Genomic DNA, 17,737 nt, shown 5'->3' with positions numbered 1-17,737 from the left:
GCAGATATATTAAGCTTTTGGCAGATATGGATTTTTTCACATTCATATTTTTTAGCTTGTCTTTGTTCATGTCAAGGAGACTAAGAATGGAACAAAATAAGAAATAAAAGCACTTTTCACACTGGTGGTCTAAAACAATCCAATCATCAGATTGCTGTCAAAATAAAAACAATGGTTTTAGACAGAAATATCAGTGACCAGTTCAAGCTGCAACACGATCTACAATATGATATTTTGACGATCAAAGGTAAAGTAAGTTTCAAATTGATCTAATTTCACACTTTGATATCTGAAGCCTCAATTTGGGTTTGTCTTATTATTACAGTCATGCAGTTTATTTCCTTGGCAGCATTAGGATGTTTTAGTTTGATCAGTTTTTAATTTTTACAACATTTGCACTCCCATGGAAAAAGACTGAGTAACATTTGAGAAAATAAATACTCTTTTACCCACTGTAAACTATTCTCTGAAAACAGCTGACTTGTTATTGGTTATTATTATTTCATATTATCTTATAATTAGTTCAAGCAGTGTAGTTCTCATTCACAGATATGCTATCCAGTTGATTTCATTCCCTTTTCTGGAGATTTACCCTTAAAGGGGTATTTGTAAAAAAAATGATGGCGTGCATTATTTCAGTAGTGTTTTTTTTTGTTGTGCCGGTTCAGGCAGGCTCACAGTTGGTGGAAATAACATATAGTCAATTCAAAGTCCAACACTGTCACATCAAAGATGATATTGACCATGTGCATTCAAAACACATTTTAATATTCACTAAAAACAATCCTTTAATCAATAGTCAAAATGAAACCTCAAATGGGAAATGATTTTCTATGATGTTAATACAAAAAAAAAAAAAAAAAGTGTCCTATTCAGCATGAAAATTACCAGACGTCACATCATTGTGTGATAAAATTGCCATCAGATTCACTGATTATGGACACACACTGATAGTGATCAGCCCCAAATAAACGTGTGAATAAACTAAAAAGTAAACAGACCTCAGTGTGTACAATGAAAGTGTTTTATGCCATTTTAAAGGTCAAAACCAAAGGCAGTGTGTTTACGTGATCATCCACAATGCAAAATCTATTATACAATCAAAGGTAAAGCTTTTGTCGGTGAATAACGATATGCGTGTTGGGAAAATAGACTGGTCTAACTTGACTGAGGAGGATCTTGAAGTATATTGTGGTCAGTCGGACATGTTGTTAAGTAATATTGACTTACCAAAATACGTGGCTGCATGTTGTGATATTAACTGTAAGAACCCACAACATGGTATTGAGTTGTTTTCCTTGTATGATAATATTGTGGAGTCCCTTCTGGCCTCAAGCCAGCCTCTGTACAAGACCAAGATATACAAAGCCAAGCCAGGTTGGAATGAATATGTTGAAGAGTCTCATGCGGAGGCTAGAAGGCCTTTTAAAGCTTGGGCTGAGTCAGGTAGACATAAACATGGTCCCTTATTTGAATATAAGAAACAGGCAAATGCACACTTTAAATATGCCCTACGTTTCATAAAGAGGAATGAAAAAGCGATGAGGTCTGACTCACTTACAAGGAAACTGCAAAAAAATAATCCAAATGATTTCTGGAAAGAAATCAAAAGAATAATAATTGTAAAACATCTTGCAAACAAATATTGATGGTATAAGCGGTCAAGAGGAAATTACGCAGTTATGGCAGAAACATATGAGCTGTTCAACTGTGTTAAAAGTAATTCCTTTGTAGTAGGTAACATTGATAGTAATGAAGATGTGACTGTCTCCCCACAAGAAGTCTGTGATGCAGTTATGATGCTTAAAGTCACTAAGGCATGTGGCAGGATAAGATATCTGCTGAACATCTAAAATTTGCGAGTAGAAAACTCTGTCCTCTTCTTGCAATTTGTTTTACTGGGTTTTTAGTCCATGGTATTTTACCTGAGTCTATTTTATCTGTGATGTTAATGCCTATTATTAAAGACAAAGCTGGCAAAATAAATAGCATGGATAATTGCCGGCCTATAGCACTATAGGACAGTATTCTATCCAAGCTCTTGGAGAGGACCTTACTAAACAAGTTGGAACAGTTTGTCCTGACCACTGACAACCAGTTTGGTTTAAAACCTAAACATGGCACAGCTATGTCACATGCCTGTCCTGTCTTGTGTTGCACTTGGGTGTTTGTTGTTTGGTACCATGTGTTCTCTTGTCATTGTATACCCCGCCCATCTTGTTATCTCATTATTGGTTCATTTGCCCCACCTGTCTGTTCGTTAGCCTCCTTTGTTTGCCTCTCTATTTAATCTCCTTGTGTTCTCAGTACTGTGCTGGTTCGTTGTCCATGTTACCCTGGTTCATGTTAATCGTGTTTTAGTGTATCTTGTATCCTGCCTGTTTTCTATCTAGTTTTCCCCCACGAGGGAGTTTTTGTTCTTGTTTTATGTGTTATTATTTTCTTAATAAATACCCATTGTTTGCACTTGAGTCCTCACACCTTTTTCCCAACCCGTTCCGTGACAGAACGAACCAGCCATCTGAGGATTCAGCACGATGGGTGAGGAGGATTCTGATTGTTGGGATTATGACGCTTGCATAGATGACGATGACTTGGATTGCCCGGACTATAGTATTGCTACATTTGGATCGACACAATTCTCGACGATCTGTTGTGACGGAAGGACTTCGCCAAAACCTATTTCCAGCGGTATGGTTTCGAACTTCTCTTCCCTAGCCACTGAGCGGGAGAGGACCAATTTTCAGGGGACCCGCCTGGTAATTTTTCGTGGGACTCGGGGAGGTCGTGGAGGAGGAGGTGGTAGAGAGGAGGTTCAACACCACCCTCCATCCTGGCCCCCCTTCGATCCTGGGCCAGTGAGAGACAGTTCAGGACCAACTTCTCGCCGTCACGGACGGAAAGGGAGGAGGGGACGCACATCTGTCCAGCGAGAGACTGTCCACGTCCCGTCTGCCCAGCGAGAGACTGTCCACGTCCCGTCTGCCCAGCGAGAGACTGTCCACGTCCCGTCTGCCCAGCGAGAGACTGTCCACGTCCCGTCTGCCCAGCGAGAGACTGTCCACGTCCCGTCTGCCCAGCGAGAGACTGTCCACGTCCCGTCTGCCCAGCGAGAGACTGTCCACGTCCCGTCTGCCCAGCGAGAGACTGTCCATGTCCCGTCTGCCCAGCGAGAGACTGTCCACGTCCCGTCTGCCCAGCGAGATACGGTTAACGTTCCGTCTGCCTTCCTGAGCTGGGACTATCTGGAGCGTCTGGCTCGGATATTGGAAATGCCTGTTCCAGAGGCAGAGGCCATGCCTGTTCCAGAGGCAGAGGCCATGCCTGTTCCAGAGGCAGAGGCCATGCCTGTTCCAGAGGCAGAGGCCATGCCTGTTCCAGAGGCAGAGGCCATGCCTGTTCCAGAGGCAGGGGCCATGCCTGTTCCAGAGGCAGGGGCCATGCCTGTTCCAGAGGCAGAGGCCATGCCTGTTCCAGAGGCAGAGGCCATGCCTGTTCCAGAGGCAGAGGCCATGCCTGTTCCAGAGGCAGAGGCCATGCCTGTTCCAGAGGCAGAGGCCATGCCTGTTCCAGAGGCAGAGGCCATGCCTGTTCCAGAGGCAGAGGCCATGCCTGTTCCAGAGGCAGAGGCCATGCCTGTTCCAGAGGCAGAGGCCATGCCTGTTCCAGAGGCAGAGGCCATGCCTGTTCCAGAGGCAGAGGCCATGCCTGTTCCAGAGGCAGAGGCCATGCCTGTTCCAGAGGCAGAGGCCATGCCTGTTCCAGAGGCAGAGGCCATGCCTGTTCCAGAGGCAGAGGCCATGCCTGTTCCAGAGGCAGAGGCCATGCCTGTTCCAGAGGCAGAGGCCATGCCTGTTCCAGAGGCAGAGGCCATGCCTGTTCCAGAGGCAGAGGCCATGCCTGTTCCAGAGGCAGAGGCCATGCCTGTTCCGGACCTTGTGTTTGTGTCTGTCCTTGTTCTAGTGTCTGTTCCTGAGCCGGTGCTTGTCCCTGAGCCGGAGGCAGAGCCGGTGCCTGTCCCTGAGCCGGAGCTCATGTCGGTTCCGGACCCAGTGTTTGTGTCTGTGTTTGTGTCTGTCCTTGTTCTAGTGTCTGTTCCCGAGCCGGTGTCTGTTCCCGAGCCGGTGTCTGTTCTTGAGCCGGTGTCTGGTCCTGAGAGGGCTTCACCACCCTGGCCGCCCGAAGGGTCTTCACCGCCCTGGCCACCTGAGGGGTCGTCACCGCCCTGGCCACCCGAAAGGTCTGCACCGCCCCGGCCGCCCGAGGGGTCTTCACCGCCCTGGCCACCTGAGGGGTCGTCACCGCCCTGGCCGCCCGAAAGGTCTGCACCGCCCCGGCCACCCGAGAGGTCTTCACCGCCCTGGCCACCCGAAAGGTCTGCTCCGCCCTGGCCGCCCGAGGGGTCTGCACCACCCTGGCCACCTGATGGACTTCGTGTTTCGTCCTGGCCACCCGATGGACTTTGTGTTTCGCCCGGGTCTCCCAGGACTAAGAGATTTGTTCCTCCCGTCCCGCCCTGGTCTGTCCCTCCCGTCCCGCCCTGGTCTGTCCCTCCCGTCCCGCCCTGGTCTGTCCCTCCCGTCCCGCCCTGGTCTGTCCCTCCCGTCCCGCCCTGGTCTGTCCCTCCCGTCCCGCCCTGGTCTGTCCCTCCCGTCCCGCCCTGGTCTGTCCCTCCCGTCCCGCCCTGGTTTACTCCTCCCGTCCCGCCCTGGTTTGCTCCTCCCGTCCCGCCTGATGGAGCGTCTGGTAGCCGCTCCGTAGGGAGGGGGTAATGTCACATGCCTGTCCTGTCTTGTGTTGCACTTGGGTGTTTGTTGTTTGGTACCATGTGTTCTCTTGTCATTGTATACCCCGCCCATCTTGTTATCTCATTATTGGTTCATTTGCCCCACCTGTCTGTTCGTTAGCCTCCTTTGTTTGCCTCTCTATTTAATCTCCTTGTGTTCTCAGTACTGTGCTGGTTCGTTGTCCATGTTACCCTGGTTCATGTTAATCGTGTTTTAGTGTATCTTGTATCCTGCCTGTTTTCTATCTAGTTTTCCCCCACGAGGGAGTTTTTGTTCTTGTTTTATGTGTTATTATTTTCTTAATAAATACCCATTGTTTGCACTTGAGTCCTCACACCTTTTTCCCAACCCGTTCCGTGACAAGCTATGTGTATTTTTGCTTTAAATGAGATTCTAGATTTGTACAATAGACATACTGTAATTCCACAATTTTGATGTGTTTTATTGATACCTCTAAAGCCTTTGATCGTGTAAATCATGAAAAATTATTTTATAAGTTACACAACAGAGGAGTTCCCAAATTTCTAGTGAGAATTCTGGCTTTTTGGTATGCTCATCAGTCAATGCCAACGTGATCTCATGAGAATACGTGTGTATTTTTACGTAAAGTGTAGTTCTATCATACGTACATTTATTTACGTTTTATACACGCAGAAACGTCTCGGTTACGGATGTAACCCTCGTTCCCTGAGTAGGGAACGGAGACGTTACGTCGGATGACGGAGAATGGGGGTTTCGCCAGAAAGCCTATCATCTTCGAGTATTATAAAACGAGCCAATGGCAATGAAATGCCATGGGTCTGCGGAATTTGCATAGCGTATCTCCGCCCCACCACGTGGGTATTCAAGGAGAGACACCGGCAAAAGCAGATCATGTCTTCGCTGAGGAGCCGAGACTGACCTCAGGCGTCTACCCAGCGGTACAGCGGAAGTGGCAGGGAGACGTAACGTCTCCGTTCCCTACTCAGGGAACGAGGGTTACATCCGTAACCGAGACGTTCCCTTTCGTAGTCACTCCGAGTTACGTCGGATGACGGAGAATGGGGGTCCCCGTGAAATCACGCCACCTTCACAGCTGTCTTCCAGTGCCCTGCGAAGTCTGACCTCCCTGTCGTGAAAATAGGCACGGACGAAGGAGTCCTACTTAACACAGGAATACCAAGGTACACTGGGAAGCATATCTCAGGGGAGATATGCCGCAGCACGCCTACCCGTAGGGAGGACTTAAGAATACACATATGGTTGCACATACATATGGAGGAACACTGGAGTGACCAGCCCGTGGGGTGGCAACTTTCAACTCCAGGAGTGGCAAGGTGGCTTGCTGAGGGAAAGACACATGCTCAAAGAGGCTTACAGTGGAAATACACATGTGGGGATCACTCAGAGGAGGAACCATGCACACGGAGGCACCTAGCCGACGCACAGGCAATAGACACTGGCGCCAGCGTCAACAGTGCTGGAGGAACTCAGGGCTTCAGAGAGGAAGTCTCACCTGAGGAAATATCGCACGTATCCAGTCCGTGGAGTGGAATGGCAAGCAAGCGAAGACACCCGAATGTGTTGGGTGTCGCCCAGCCTGCAGCTCTGCAGATGTCTGCCAGCGAGGCGCCATGCGCTAGAGCCCAAGAGGAAGCCACACTCCGAGTGGAGTGTGCTGTCACATCAAGGGGGCACGGTCGACCTTGCTGCTGGTAAGCCAAAGCAATGGCGTCCACTATCCAGTGAGACAACCTCTGCTTTGAGAGAGCCTTTCCCTTCAGTCTCCCACCATAACAGACAAAGAGCTGGTCTGAGGTCCTGAAACACCGCGTTCTGTCTACGTAAGCACGGAGTGCGCGTACTGGACAGAGCATTGCCAAGGCTGGGTCTGGCTCCTCCAGGGGCAGCGCTTGCAGGTTCACCACCTGGTCCCGGAAGGGAGTGGTAGGAACCTTGGGCACATATCCAGGCCGGGGTCTCAGGATCACGTGAGAGTAGGCCGGCCCGAATTCCAGGCACGCTTCGTCAACGGAGAATGCGTGCAGGTCCCCTACCCTCTTGATAGAGGCCAGTGCAACCAGGAGCGCCGTCTTAAGAGACAGATATTTAAGCTCAACTGATTGCAGAGGCTCAAAGGGAGCCCTCTGCAGGGCATTTAAGACCACTGAGAGGTCCCAAGAGGGAACGAGAGGAGGGCGAGGAGGATTCAGTCTCCTTGCTCCTCTCAGGAACCTGATGATCAGGTCATGCTTTCCAAGAGACTTACCTTCAACTGCTTCGTGATATGCGGCGATGGCAGCCACATACACCTTCAGGGTGCAGGGAGACAGCCTTCGCTCCAACCCATCTTGCAGGAAGGAAAGCACGACACTGATCGGGCATCTCCTGGGGTCTTCTCGGTGAGAAGAGCACCAGTTGACGAAGAGGTTCCACTTCAACGCATAGGCATGTCTCGTGGTGGTAGCCGCCACCGTTGGTGGCAGGGAACTCAAACCTGCCTCGTCCCGTCCAGGAGCCACACGTGGAGGTTCCAAAGATCGGGACGAGGGTGGCATAGGGTGCCCCGTCCCTGAGAAAGGAGGTCCTTTCTCAGAGGAATTGGCCAAGGAGGTGCTGTCGCGAAGAGTATCAGTTCGGAGAACCAGGTCCGGGTGGGCCAGTACGGCGCAACCAGAATGACCTGCTCCTCGTCCTCCTTGATCTTGCACAGGGTCCGTGCGAGAAGGCTCACTGGGGGAAACGCATATAAGCGGAGGCCCCGTGGCCAGCTGTGCGCCAGTGCATCCGTGCCGAGCGTGCCCTCGGTCAGGGAGTAATACAGGGCACAGTGGGATGAGTCGTGGGAGGCAAACAGGTCTACCTGTGCGTCCCCGAACTGGTCCCAAATCAGCTGGACCAACTGGGGATGGAGTCGCCATTCGCCGGAGATGGGCCGAAACCGTGACAGCTCGTCGGCTGCAAAGTTCCAATCTCCCGGAATGTAAATAGCACGAAGGGACCTCAGGTGCTTCTGACTCCATAAGAGGAGGTGGCGTGCGAGTTGCGACATACGGCGGGAGCGTAGACCACCTTGACGGTTGATGCACGCTACTGTCGCGGTATTGTCTGAACGGACTAGTATGTGTTGACCCTTGAGCAACGTTCGAAAACGGTGCAGGGCAAGGCGTACTGCCAGCAACTCGAGGCAATTGACATGCAGAAGGCGCTGGGGTCCTGTCCAGGAGCCCGCGGCAGCATGTCCGTTGCACATGGCGCCCCAGCCCGTGGACGAGGCATCTGTGGAGACAACAACATGCCTGGAAACTCGTTCTAGGGGAACTCTGGCCTGTAGAAAACTGAGGTTCCTCCACGGGGTGAAGGTCTGACGGCAGGTCGGAGTCACTGGGACTCGGAGCGTGCAATGATGCCATGCCCACCTCGGGACTCGATCGCGAAGCCACAGCTGTAGCGGTCTCATATGAAGCAATCCGAGCAGCGTTGCCGCGGCTGCAGATGCCATATGCCCCAGGAGCCACTGAAATAATTTCAGTGGGACCGCACTCTTGCCCTCGAACTGTCGAAGACAAGTCAGCAGTGAGTGTGCGCGCTCGCTCGTAAGCTGCGCGGACATGGCGACCGAGTCGATCTCCATACCGAGAAAAGAGATCCTCTGCATGGGGCAAAGTTTGCTCTTCTCCCAGTTGACCCGAAGGCCCAAACGGGCTAGGTGCCGAAGCACTAAGTCTCTGTGTTCGCAAACCTGATCCCGAGAGTGAGCTAATATTAGCCAGTCGTCGAGATAATTCAGGATGCGAACCCCGTGTTCGCGTAGGGGAACAAGGGCTGCCTCGTCGACCTTCGTAAAGACGCGAGGAGACAGAGCTAGCCCAAATGGGAGAACCGCGTACTGGTATGCCTGCCCCTCGAAAGCAAACCGAAGAAACGGTCTGTGTCGAGGTAAATGGAGACATGAAAGTAGGCGTCCTTCAGGTCTATCGCTGCAAACCAATCCTGTGGGACAGAGGGGGACGGGAGTGGCGAGGCCCGGAGGCGGCGCGCACTGCGGTCCGAGAACTCTGTGACAGAGGGGGACGAGAGCGGCGAGGCCCGGGAGCGTCGCGCACTGTCGTCCGGCCCTCTGAGGGCTCAGAGATGGGATGCAGCTCTTTGGTTTAGTGCCTGGTGCTGCTGGGGGCCGGACGGGAGGGGGCGGAAGTCGCAGGAGGGCGCATTCGGCAGCAAGCGGACTGAGGCGTCTGAGCCGGCAGCTGGAGGCAGCAGAGCCGCAGGGTCAGACAAAATAGCCACAGTCCACTTCTGGGCGGCCGAGAACTGTTGGGCAGAGTCCTCGACCGTGCCGCCGAAGTGGCCAACCTGGGATATGGGGGAGTTGAGGAAACGTATTCACTCAGCCTCGCGCACATCAACCAGGTTAGCCAGAGATGTCTGACCACCTATGTGGACATCACCTGACTCAGGGAGCGTGCGGTCACCTACGTCGCTCGTAGAGCAAGGTCGGTGACGGCAGGCAGCTCAAGGATGAGCCCTGAATCAGCCCTACCCTCGTGCATGTCATTGAACACCCAGAAGGATGGCAATAACATGCAGTGAGGTGGCAGCCTGCCCCGCAGCTCTATAGGTCCCCGCCACCGGAGTAGGAGTGGGGACACATAAGTGTTGCCACAGAACACTCCACAGGGGGAACCCCAGTGTACCCTAGGCCGCGGCCTCTACAAGGGCAGAGAAGGCGGAAGAGGCCACTGAGCAGTCGCGAAAAGTCAAAGGAGACTTCCACGATCTCATGATCTCTTCATGCACGTCCGGGTAGAAAGGATTTGGGTTCGCCACCCCCAAAAACCAATCATCAGCCTGAAGTGCTCGGGACATGGCAGAAGGTTCCACACAAGCCCGATACTCGCGGCAGCCCGGGAAAGCATAGCTGTGCACTCTGGATCAAACTCATTATGCTAGCACATCCGAGGACGGCAGCACAGACGAGCCATCATCTCTAGAGGACTCCAGCTCACCTTGTGATGCGGTGATATACATGATTTCATCAGCCGGGGGACCGAATGAGACCGCGGGCCCGCGGGGTGTGGACCGAGGAATTTTCGTCGGTTTAGTTCCAGACCTGCCGTCTTAGGTCACCCTGGCCACCAGCCGAAGTATTATCTCACGTGGAGAAAAATAGATCGGGGTGTGGATGAGGGGACTCTCACTCTATTGAGCTCATCGAGTCTCGACCGTTACATTGCGATGGTCACGTTCCCACTGAGAGAACGTGACACACCCACGACCGCTGTCTGAGCGCGATCAAAGCCCAAACACTTAAAAAACAGCGCTCGCGCCCATCAGCTGAATCTATCAGAATACCACACTCAGAAATACACGGGCAGATCGTCTTTAGAAAGACGCGTCTTTAAAAAGACGTGCCGCGTGCAGCTCTTTAGTGAGAGGAAAAACTCCGCGGATGTTGAAGCGACCAGGGAGAACACACAGACTGGCAGACCACTGCTCAGATCGCAGGCAATGTGAAACTCGCTGGATACCGCCGTCACACCAACACCGGAGAGTTCGCTCGTCTCGAAGAGATGTAGTCACTGAAGAAAACTCAGGATTTGGCTTGTGGAGTGAAGAGATGCTCTTGGCTCCGAAGCGAAAACATGATCTGCTTTTGCCGGTGTCTCTCCTTAAATACCCACGCGGTGGGGCGGAGATACGCTATGCAAATTCCGCAGACCCATGGCATTTCATTGCCATTGGCTCGTTTTATAATACTCGAAGATGATAGGCTTTCTGGCGAAACCCCCATTCTCCGTCATCTGACGTAACTCGGAGTGACTACGAAAGGGAACGTATAATACTCACGTATTGACAGCACAAAAACGTAAAACATTTACGTATTGACAGCACAAAAACGTAATTTATTTACGTATGAACAAATCTACCGACGTACAAATTTGTACGTATTACTATTTATGCATATTAAAATCGTGCCATTAATGTTTTGACTCTATTGCATTCAACTGTCTTATCAATTAAGTTTTCAGTCGCATTTATTAATATAATACTCATATATATTTACATTTAGCTCGTTTCGCCTGTATGGTGTTAAACAAGAATACACTTTAAAACCTTACAAATACCTTCTTTACTCGTTTAACCATTTTGTAATATAGTTTATTTACCGTGAGACACAAAAAGCGTTTTCTCCAATAACACAACATAAATTCACAAAAGACATCAATTTTATTAGTTTGATGTAATTCAAATCTTTAGAATCCATACGTTGTTTGCAAGAAACACATCCAAATTCAGCCTTTTATCCAGTGATCTTCAACTCCATTTCTCAGCAGCGACCGTTCACGTCAAATCCCGCGATGGTGATGAATTCAAATCAGAGACAATTTATATAGAGACATGCCGCTTCCTCAATCCTCAATACAACTATATAGGGAAAACCCGTAACGCCAAAGATGGCGGTTGTATGCACATGCCCCGCCCCTCCCGCTGGAAAGCCAATCATCTGCTTTTAACAGTCAAGCCGGGAAACATGTAAGCCTATCGTCTGGTTCCACTGACGCATGCGCACAGTTGAGGTTTGCGACAGCAGAGACGAGAACCCTTTGCTCATGCGTAGTAAACGTATAACCTGTGGGGAAAAAGACCTTTTAAACCTTATTTTGGGGCAAAGTCATCAAACTTTTTCAGCGATTTTTATCATATTTTACTACTGTTTCTATACAAGCAGTTTTTATGTCCCGGTGACCAATGAAAGTGCAGTTCTGACACTCTGCCCATTCATTTAGATAGGAGCCTGGTCTTGTTAGTCCGAAATAGCTGCCCGGTGGCGTTGCCAAGATGGCGGCCGAGTGGCATGACTTGCCTAAAAGGACTTCAAAAATTGCGCCCTCAAGAAGCGTTACGTCATGTTTTACGGCAGTGATATCAAACGCTCATTGGCTCTTCCCTGCTTCGTCACAGATTGCGACATGCCGTGTTTCAGTCGGTGTACATTTGAAATGGAGAAGCGCCTTCACAGAGCGAGCGCCTTCACAAGCGCCTTCACAGAGCGAACCGAAGCCGGATTAACATTTTCATGGATTATTAACTTAAAATCTGCTCTGTACCTCATACAAAACTATTATAATACTACCAGAGAGGACTGCAACACATCATCATGTGAACGACTTTTGGTACCGGTTTTGACATTAATAAATTATTGTGATTATACTTGTCTGTCTGTTATGTTTTTCTTCATAGTCTACGTAGTTTTAAGGAATGGTTATGGGTAGGTTTAGGGGTAGGAGTAGGATTAGTGGCTCAAAATATATTTTATTGCTATATTGTTAATAAAACCATATTGTTAATATTGCAATATTGTTAATATTGCCATTTCCATACACATCTCTGTCCATTAACGTTAACGTTACGTTTCATCCTTCTTATATTCTGTATGGGTATGTTTAGGTTTGGGAATAGGGTTAAGGGATCTTACATTTATCTATAAAATGGTAAAAGGGAAATTATACAGATATCTTTATGATATGGAATATACGTAAATAATTAACGTTTTGGAGCTGTAAAATCGTAATAATGTTACCTTTAAATGTTGCAGATACGTCCATATTATACGTTTCAGCATCTATCCAAACGTATAAAAAAGTACGTTTTCTATCTTTGAAAATAACTAATTAATACCTACGTATTAACAATGAGACCAGGCTGTCAATGCATATAAAGTGGGGAAACTTTGTGTCTGCTCCGTTCAATGTATGTAATGGAATTAGACAGGGAAGCATTCTGTCCCCTTTTCTTTTTACTGTTTATATGGACGATTTATCGAAACTGCTAAACAGCTGTGGAACTGGTTGAATGGTTGGTAACACTATCATCAACCACTTGATGTATGCCGATGATTTGGTAATCTTCTTTCCATATAGAGCTGGCCTTCAACAGTTATTGAGGGTTTGCTCTCAATATGGCTCAGACTTTGACATTAAATACAATGCAAAGAAGAGTAATGTTATGATTGTTAGGAGTAGGGAGGACAGGAAACTTGAATTTCCTGAATTTTCTCTGTCTGGTATTGACCTTGAGGTTATGCAATGAGGCTAAATACTTATAACTGAGGACCTGTCTGATGATAGGGACATTTATAGACAGTGTCGTACGATCTATGCACAAGCTAATACATTGATTCGCAAATTTGGTATGTGGTCTGGATCTGTGAAGACTGCACTTTTTAGAGCATATTGCACCCCTATGTATACTGCCCATTTGTGGTGGCGCTACAGAAACAGCAGCATACAGAAACTCAATGTAGCATATAATGACGGAATGAGGCTGTTGCTTAAGGTGACACGATGGAGTAGTGCAAGTAAAATGTTTGTAAGTGTTGGCGTGCCCACCTGTTCTGCTGTTCTGCGCAATATCATGTACAGATGTATGTGTAGGTTGTTAGATTCTGCAAACAGCATAATTTCAACATTGACGAACCCGGCCCTAAGTTCAGTCAGGTTCTCCTCCAGTATGTTGAACCATTGACGTTTTAGCCTATATGTAAACATGTGAATGTTTTTTTTTTTTTGGTTGTTGTTTTTTGTATTTGTATTTGCCTGTTACTGTTTGTGTTTTGGACCATGTGTGTCCTTAATAAAAGCTTTGATGAATCAGAGATTCTACATCATCCCAGTAGAATTATCTGGAGCCTTTATGAAAATGATCCATTGTTTTAAATCCATCCGATAATTTCCATCTGTTCTCAGCCACCAGTGTATTTGCCTATATAGGACCATGTGTGCCACTTGGAACACATTTCAAATAGGACCAGTTGCATGCACTGCTTTTACAAGTTACCATTCTTCAAGCCATAACTACAAAAGAGAAAGCTGCACCCTTACTTCTGGAATTGCTTTGTGTCATCTGGGAATTGTTTGATTATATTAGGCTTATTCTGTCTATGTGGTTGAATGCTAACGTTTTGAAGTTTTTTTCTCACGTCGCTTGCACAAACAAGAGGAGATTTACCATTGCTCTCCACTGAGGTTCACAACTATTGGAGTCTATAATGGTTGTTAAAACTGAGAATGAGCTAAGTCACAGGCAGGATCTATAAATGTATGGCTTCAGGCTGTTTGGGGCTACTATAGCATGTAAATGTAATTGTCACACTCCAGATGTAGTTCATAAATGTCTGAATCTATCTGAAACAGCCTGTGGTGCCCAACAACACCCACACACAAATACACAGACTTGCTTTTCACACTTTCAACTTTACTACTCTTGAAGAAAGCCATTTTGCAACACATTTTCACAACCGAGCTCCATGTGGGAGACAAGCCCCTGTGTGGCTTAATGAAACAAAACTAGCCGAGAGGAGAGGTTTATTGAAAGCATTTTTTTTTTTACCCAAACCGCCTTTTGTGCTAAAGCCAGATAGCTAAAAGCTCATCAGTTTTAATCATATTTTGGTTTAAAAGGACAATGACATGAGGCTTTTTTGTGTTCAGATCTATTAATTTATTAAAATAAAAATATACAATTATAATGCATATAATGACTTGAATGCACCTCTTTTATGATGTTTTTAATTTAAAAATATGTTGGGGGGTGTAAAGTAAAAAAAAATATGTCAGGGTGATAAAACGGGTTTGCTATTATTGTGAAGAAAAAAAAGAGAAAAATCTTTAACAAAATAAATATTTTTTAAAAAGAAATTATATTATTATTTATTAGAATATTGTTCTTAATATTTATGAATTAATAATTCATAATAAAAAGCGATTTAAAAAAATGATTAGGATGTAAACAGTCATTTTGAAGTGTAAATAAATATATAGCCTACTATTTATATTTACTTGATGGTTACACCACATTACATTTTAATTAAATGTCATTACCACTTAAATTTTTTTTGGTATAATAGTTTTTCCAAAACCATAATAAATACAAAGAGTACATTTCTAACAACTTGGCACATGTTTTAAACAAGATTTTAAGAAGATCTTTCCTTTTCTTGACCATTTTCACTCTTATTTTTCAGTTATGTGAGACATGTGTCAGTGTGTAACATGAATGTTCTGTTAAGGTTTAGTGTCATTGTGTTTTGGTTCTGTTTTCCCTGTTCTGGTTTGCCTGAGTTCCCTGTGCTTATTCATTTCCATAGTTTCTAATATATGCACCTGTTCTGTTTCATGATGATTACTCAACTCAGTATATTTAAACCTTCAGTTCATTGAGTTCTTTGTTTGGTCTCTTTTACGTTGTTGTTTTAGTGTGGATTTCCTGAGTGATCTTTAAGTTTATTAAATACTTCTTCTTCGAATCTCCTTGTGTCATGCGCTTTATTACAGCCACACAGAGCTGTTACAGTCAGACTCCTCGAATGGTATTAAATCTTTTGACAATGACCTCAGAGGACACAGATCAATGCTATTGCAAAGCTGGGAAACCTTTGTTGTGTTGTCAAAGCACATAATTAATGTTGCCTATGTAATATTTCAGCTCTAACCAAATGCAGGGATATGTTTTCTTACCGAATTCAATAGGGGGTAATGGTTTTTAAACCACATATTCATCAAGAAGTTCAGTTTATAGTGATAATCACCTTCTTATGTGAAGACATAATGACAAAACTGAAACGGTCTTTGAATGTTACAGGCTGAGCCACGCTGGCCATAATAATCTTAAGAGTCAACATCAATTTATGTTTTCAATTATAGTTCAATCAAAGTCTAGTAGTACAGCACTGAAAGTACATACTAAAATTAAATCCAGCCTCTAAGGTGAAATAAAAATTCCTCTCGTATTTCGTCCTTTTCCAGGCAATCATTTTATATCGCACACTTTGTTATTACCTTGACATTCTTCCAAACACTGTTGCTTATAGTTCAATTTCATAATTTCAGGATTATGCTTAAACAAAATACTTTCTTTGCGAAAAAAAACAGTTTGTTGTCAGCTTGTCTCCTAGATACCATAAGACAACAAGTGTCTTGACTGGGTCCAAGAAACTCTTTCAAGGATGGCCAATATCCTCAGAGGAGGGAAGGAAACGGTGTCAATTGCCTTGCTTTCCAGATTGTCAGATAGTCTTCAAGCCACTGTGACCAGTTCACACCATATATTACATCAGAGTGCCCATTATTTACTATCATGCACTCTTCCTGCTATAGAAATTGTAGATGACTTATGCCCTTTTTAAGGGGCGAGGCAGGAGCCACTGAGAATCCCATTATATGTGTTAGCTTGTGTTTCACTAGATGCTTCAACTGTGTGCTGGAATGGGCGTACAACAATGAAAGAAGGGAGAGTTTTTAATGCAGAAAGTGTGTAAATTGCCTACATCATTTTGTCTTTGTGTATGTGTGAGGGACCAAGCAGTCAAGGGCAAAGAATGCAGGATTTACAAACAAAGAAAATGATTTATTAAATGCCAAACAAAGTTACAAATTAAATTACTTGAAAACTGAATGAAATAAAGTCAGGTCTGGGCCCATAAAAAGGGTCAACTGAACAGAACCAAACTTAACAGTAATCAAACCAAACTAAACAAAAAACATGACCTCCCAAATGACACACATAGGGAAATTATATAAGGACTAGTCTATTACACATACACAGGGAATAATACAAACATCACTTAACACAATTAAAATAAATTAAGTAATTCATTTCAGAAATATGAAGAAATGGGTCATAATCAAAAGAATATACCCAAAAGAATTATAGTCAACAAAATATACATAGAATTATAATAAACAAACAAACAGAATTAATCCCGCACCCCCCAGCTAATTAGCAGCATGGATTCGCCCAACAGAACAAAATGGCGGCAACTGACACCAGCCGGTCCTTAATTGGAACGGACCTACACCGGAGCCGACGTTCCAGACAGTGCCAAACCGCCGCTCTTCCCACGTAAGCAATTTAAACTCAAGAGAAATAGTCGTTAACAATATACCGATAATAATTAGAAAGTGTGCACCCAAATTAATAATTTATGGTATAAAACAAATTGAAAATAAAACCGTGAAAACAAACCAAATCTGTGTATGCCATTATTATGAAATGGTTATGATCTGTAACCAAGGTATCTGCAACAAATGTTTAATCATGAAACACTAAAAAATAAGCATTCTTTAGAAATGTTGGCCCATATTGATAGGATAGCATCTTGCAGTTGATGGAGATTTGTGGGATGCATATCCAGGGCACGAAGCTCCCGTTCCACCACATCCCAAAGATGCTCTATTGGGTTGAGATCTGGTGACTGTGGGGGCCATTTTAGTACAGTGAACTCATTGTCATGTTCAAGAAACCAATTTGAAATGATTCAAGCTTTGTGACATGGTGCATTATCCTGCTGGAAGTAGCCATCAGAGGATGGGTACATGGTGGCCATAAAGGGATGGACATGGTCAGAAACAATGCTCAGGTAGGCCGTGGCATTTAAACGATGCCCATTTGGCACTAAGGGGCCTAAAGTGTGCCAAGAAAACATCCCCCACACCATTACACCACCACCACCAGCCTGCACAGTGGTAACAAGGCATGATGGATCCATGTTCTCATTCTGTTTACGCCAAATTCTGACTCTACCATCTGAATGTCTCAACAGAAATCGAGACTCATCAGACCAGGCAACATTTTTCCAGTCTTCAACTGTCCAATTTTGGTGAGCTCTTACAAATTGTAGCCTCTTTTTCCTATTTGTAGTGGAGATGAGTGGTACCCGGTGGGGTCTTCTGCTGTTTTAGCCTATCCGCCTCAAGGTTGTGCGTGTTGTGGCTTCACAAATGCTTTGCTGCATACCTCGGTTGTAACGAGTGGGTATTTCAGTCAAAGTTGCTCTTCTATCAGCTTGAATCAGTCGGCCCATTCTCCTCTGACCTCTAGCATCAACAAGGCATTTTCGCCCACAGGACTGCCGCATACTGGATGTTTTTCCCTTTTCACACCATTCTTTGTAAACACTAGAAATGGTT

The sequence above is a fragment of the Rhinichthys klamathensis genome, unplaced genomic scaffold (genome assembly GCF_029890125.1).
Source record: "Rhinichthys klamathensis goyatoka isolate OS25496 unplaced genomic scaffold, OSU_Roscu_1.1 h1tg000325l_1, whole genome shotgun sequence".
NCBI lineage: Eukaryota > Metazoa > Chordata > Actinopteri > Cypriniformes > Leuciscidae > Rhinichthys > Rhinichthys klamathensis.
Note: the sequence above shows the minus strand (reverse complement) of the source record.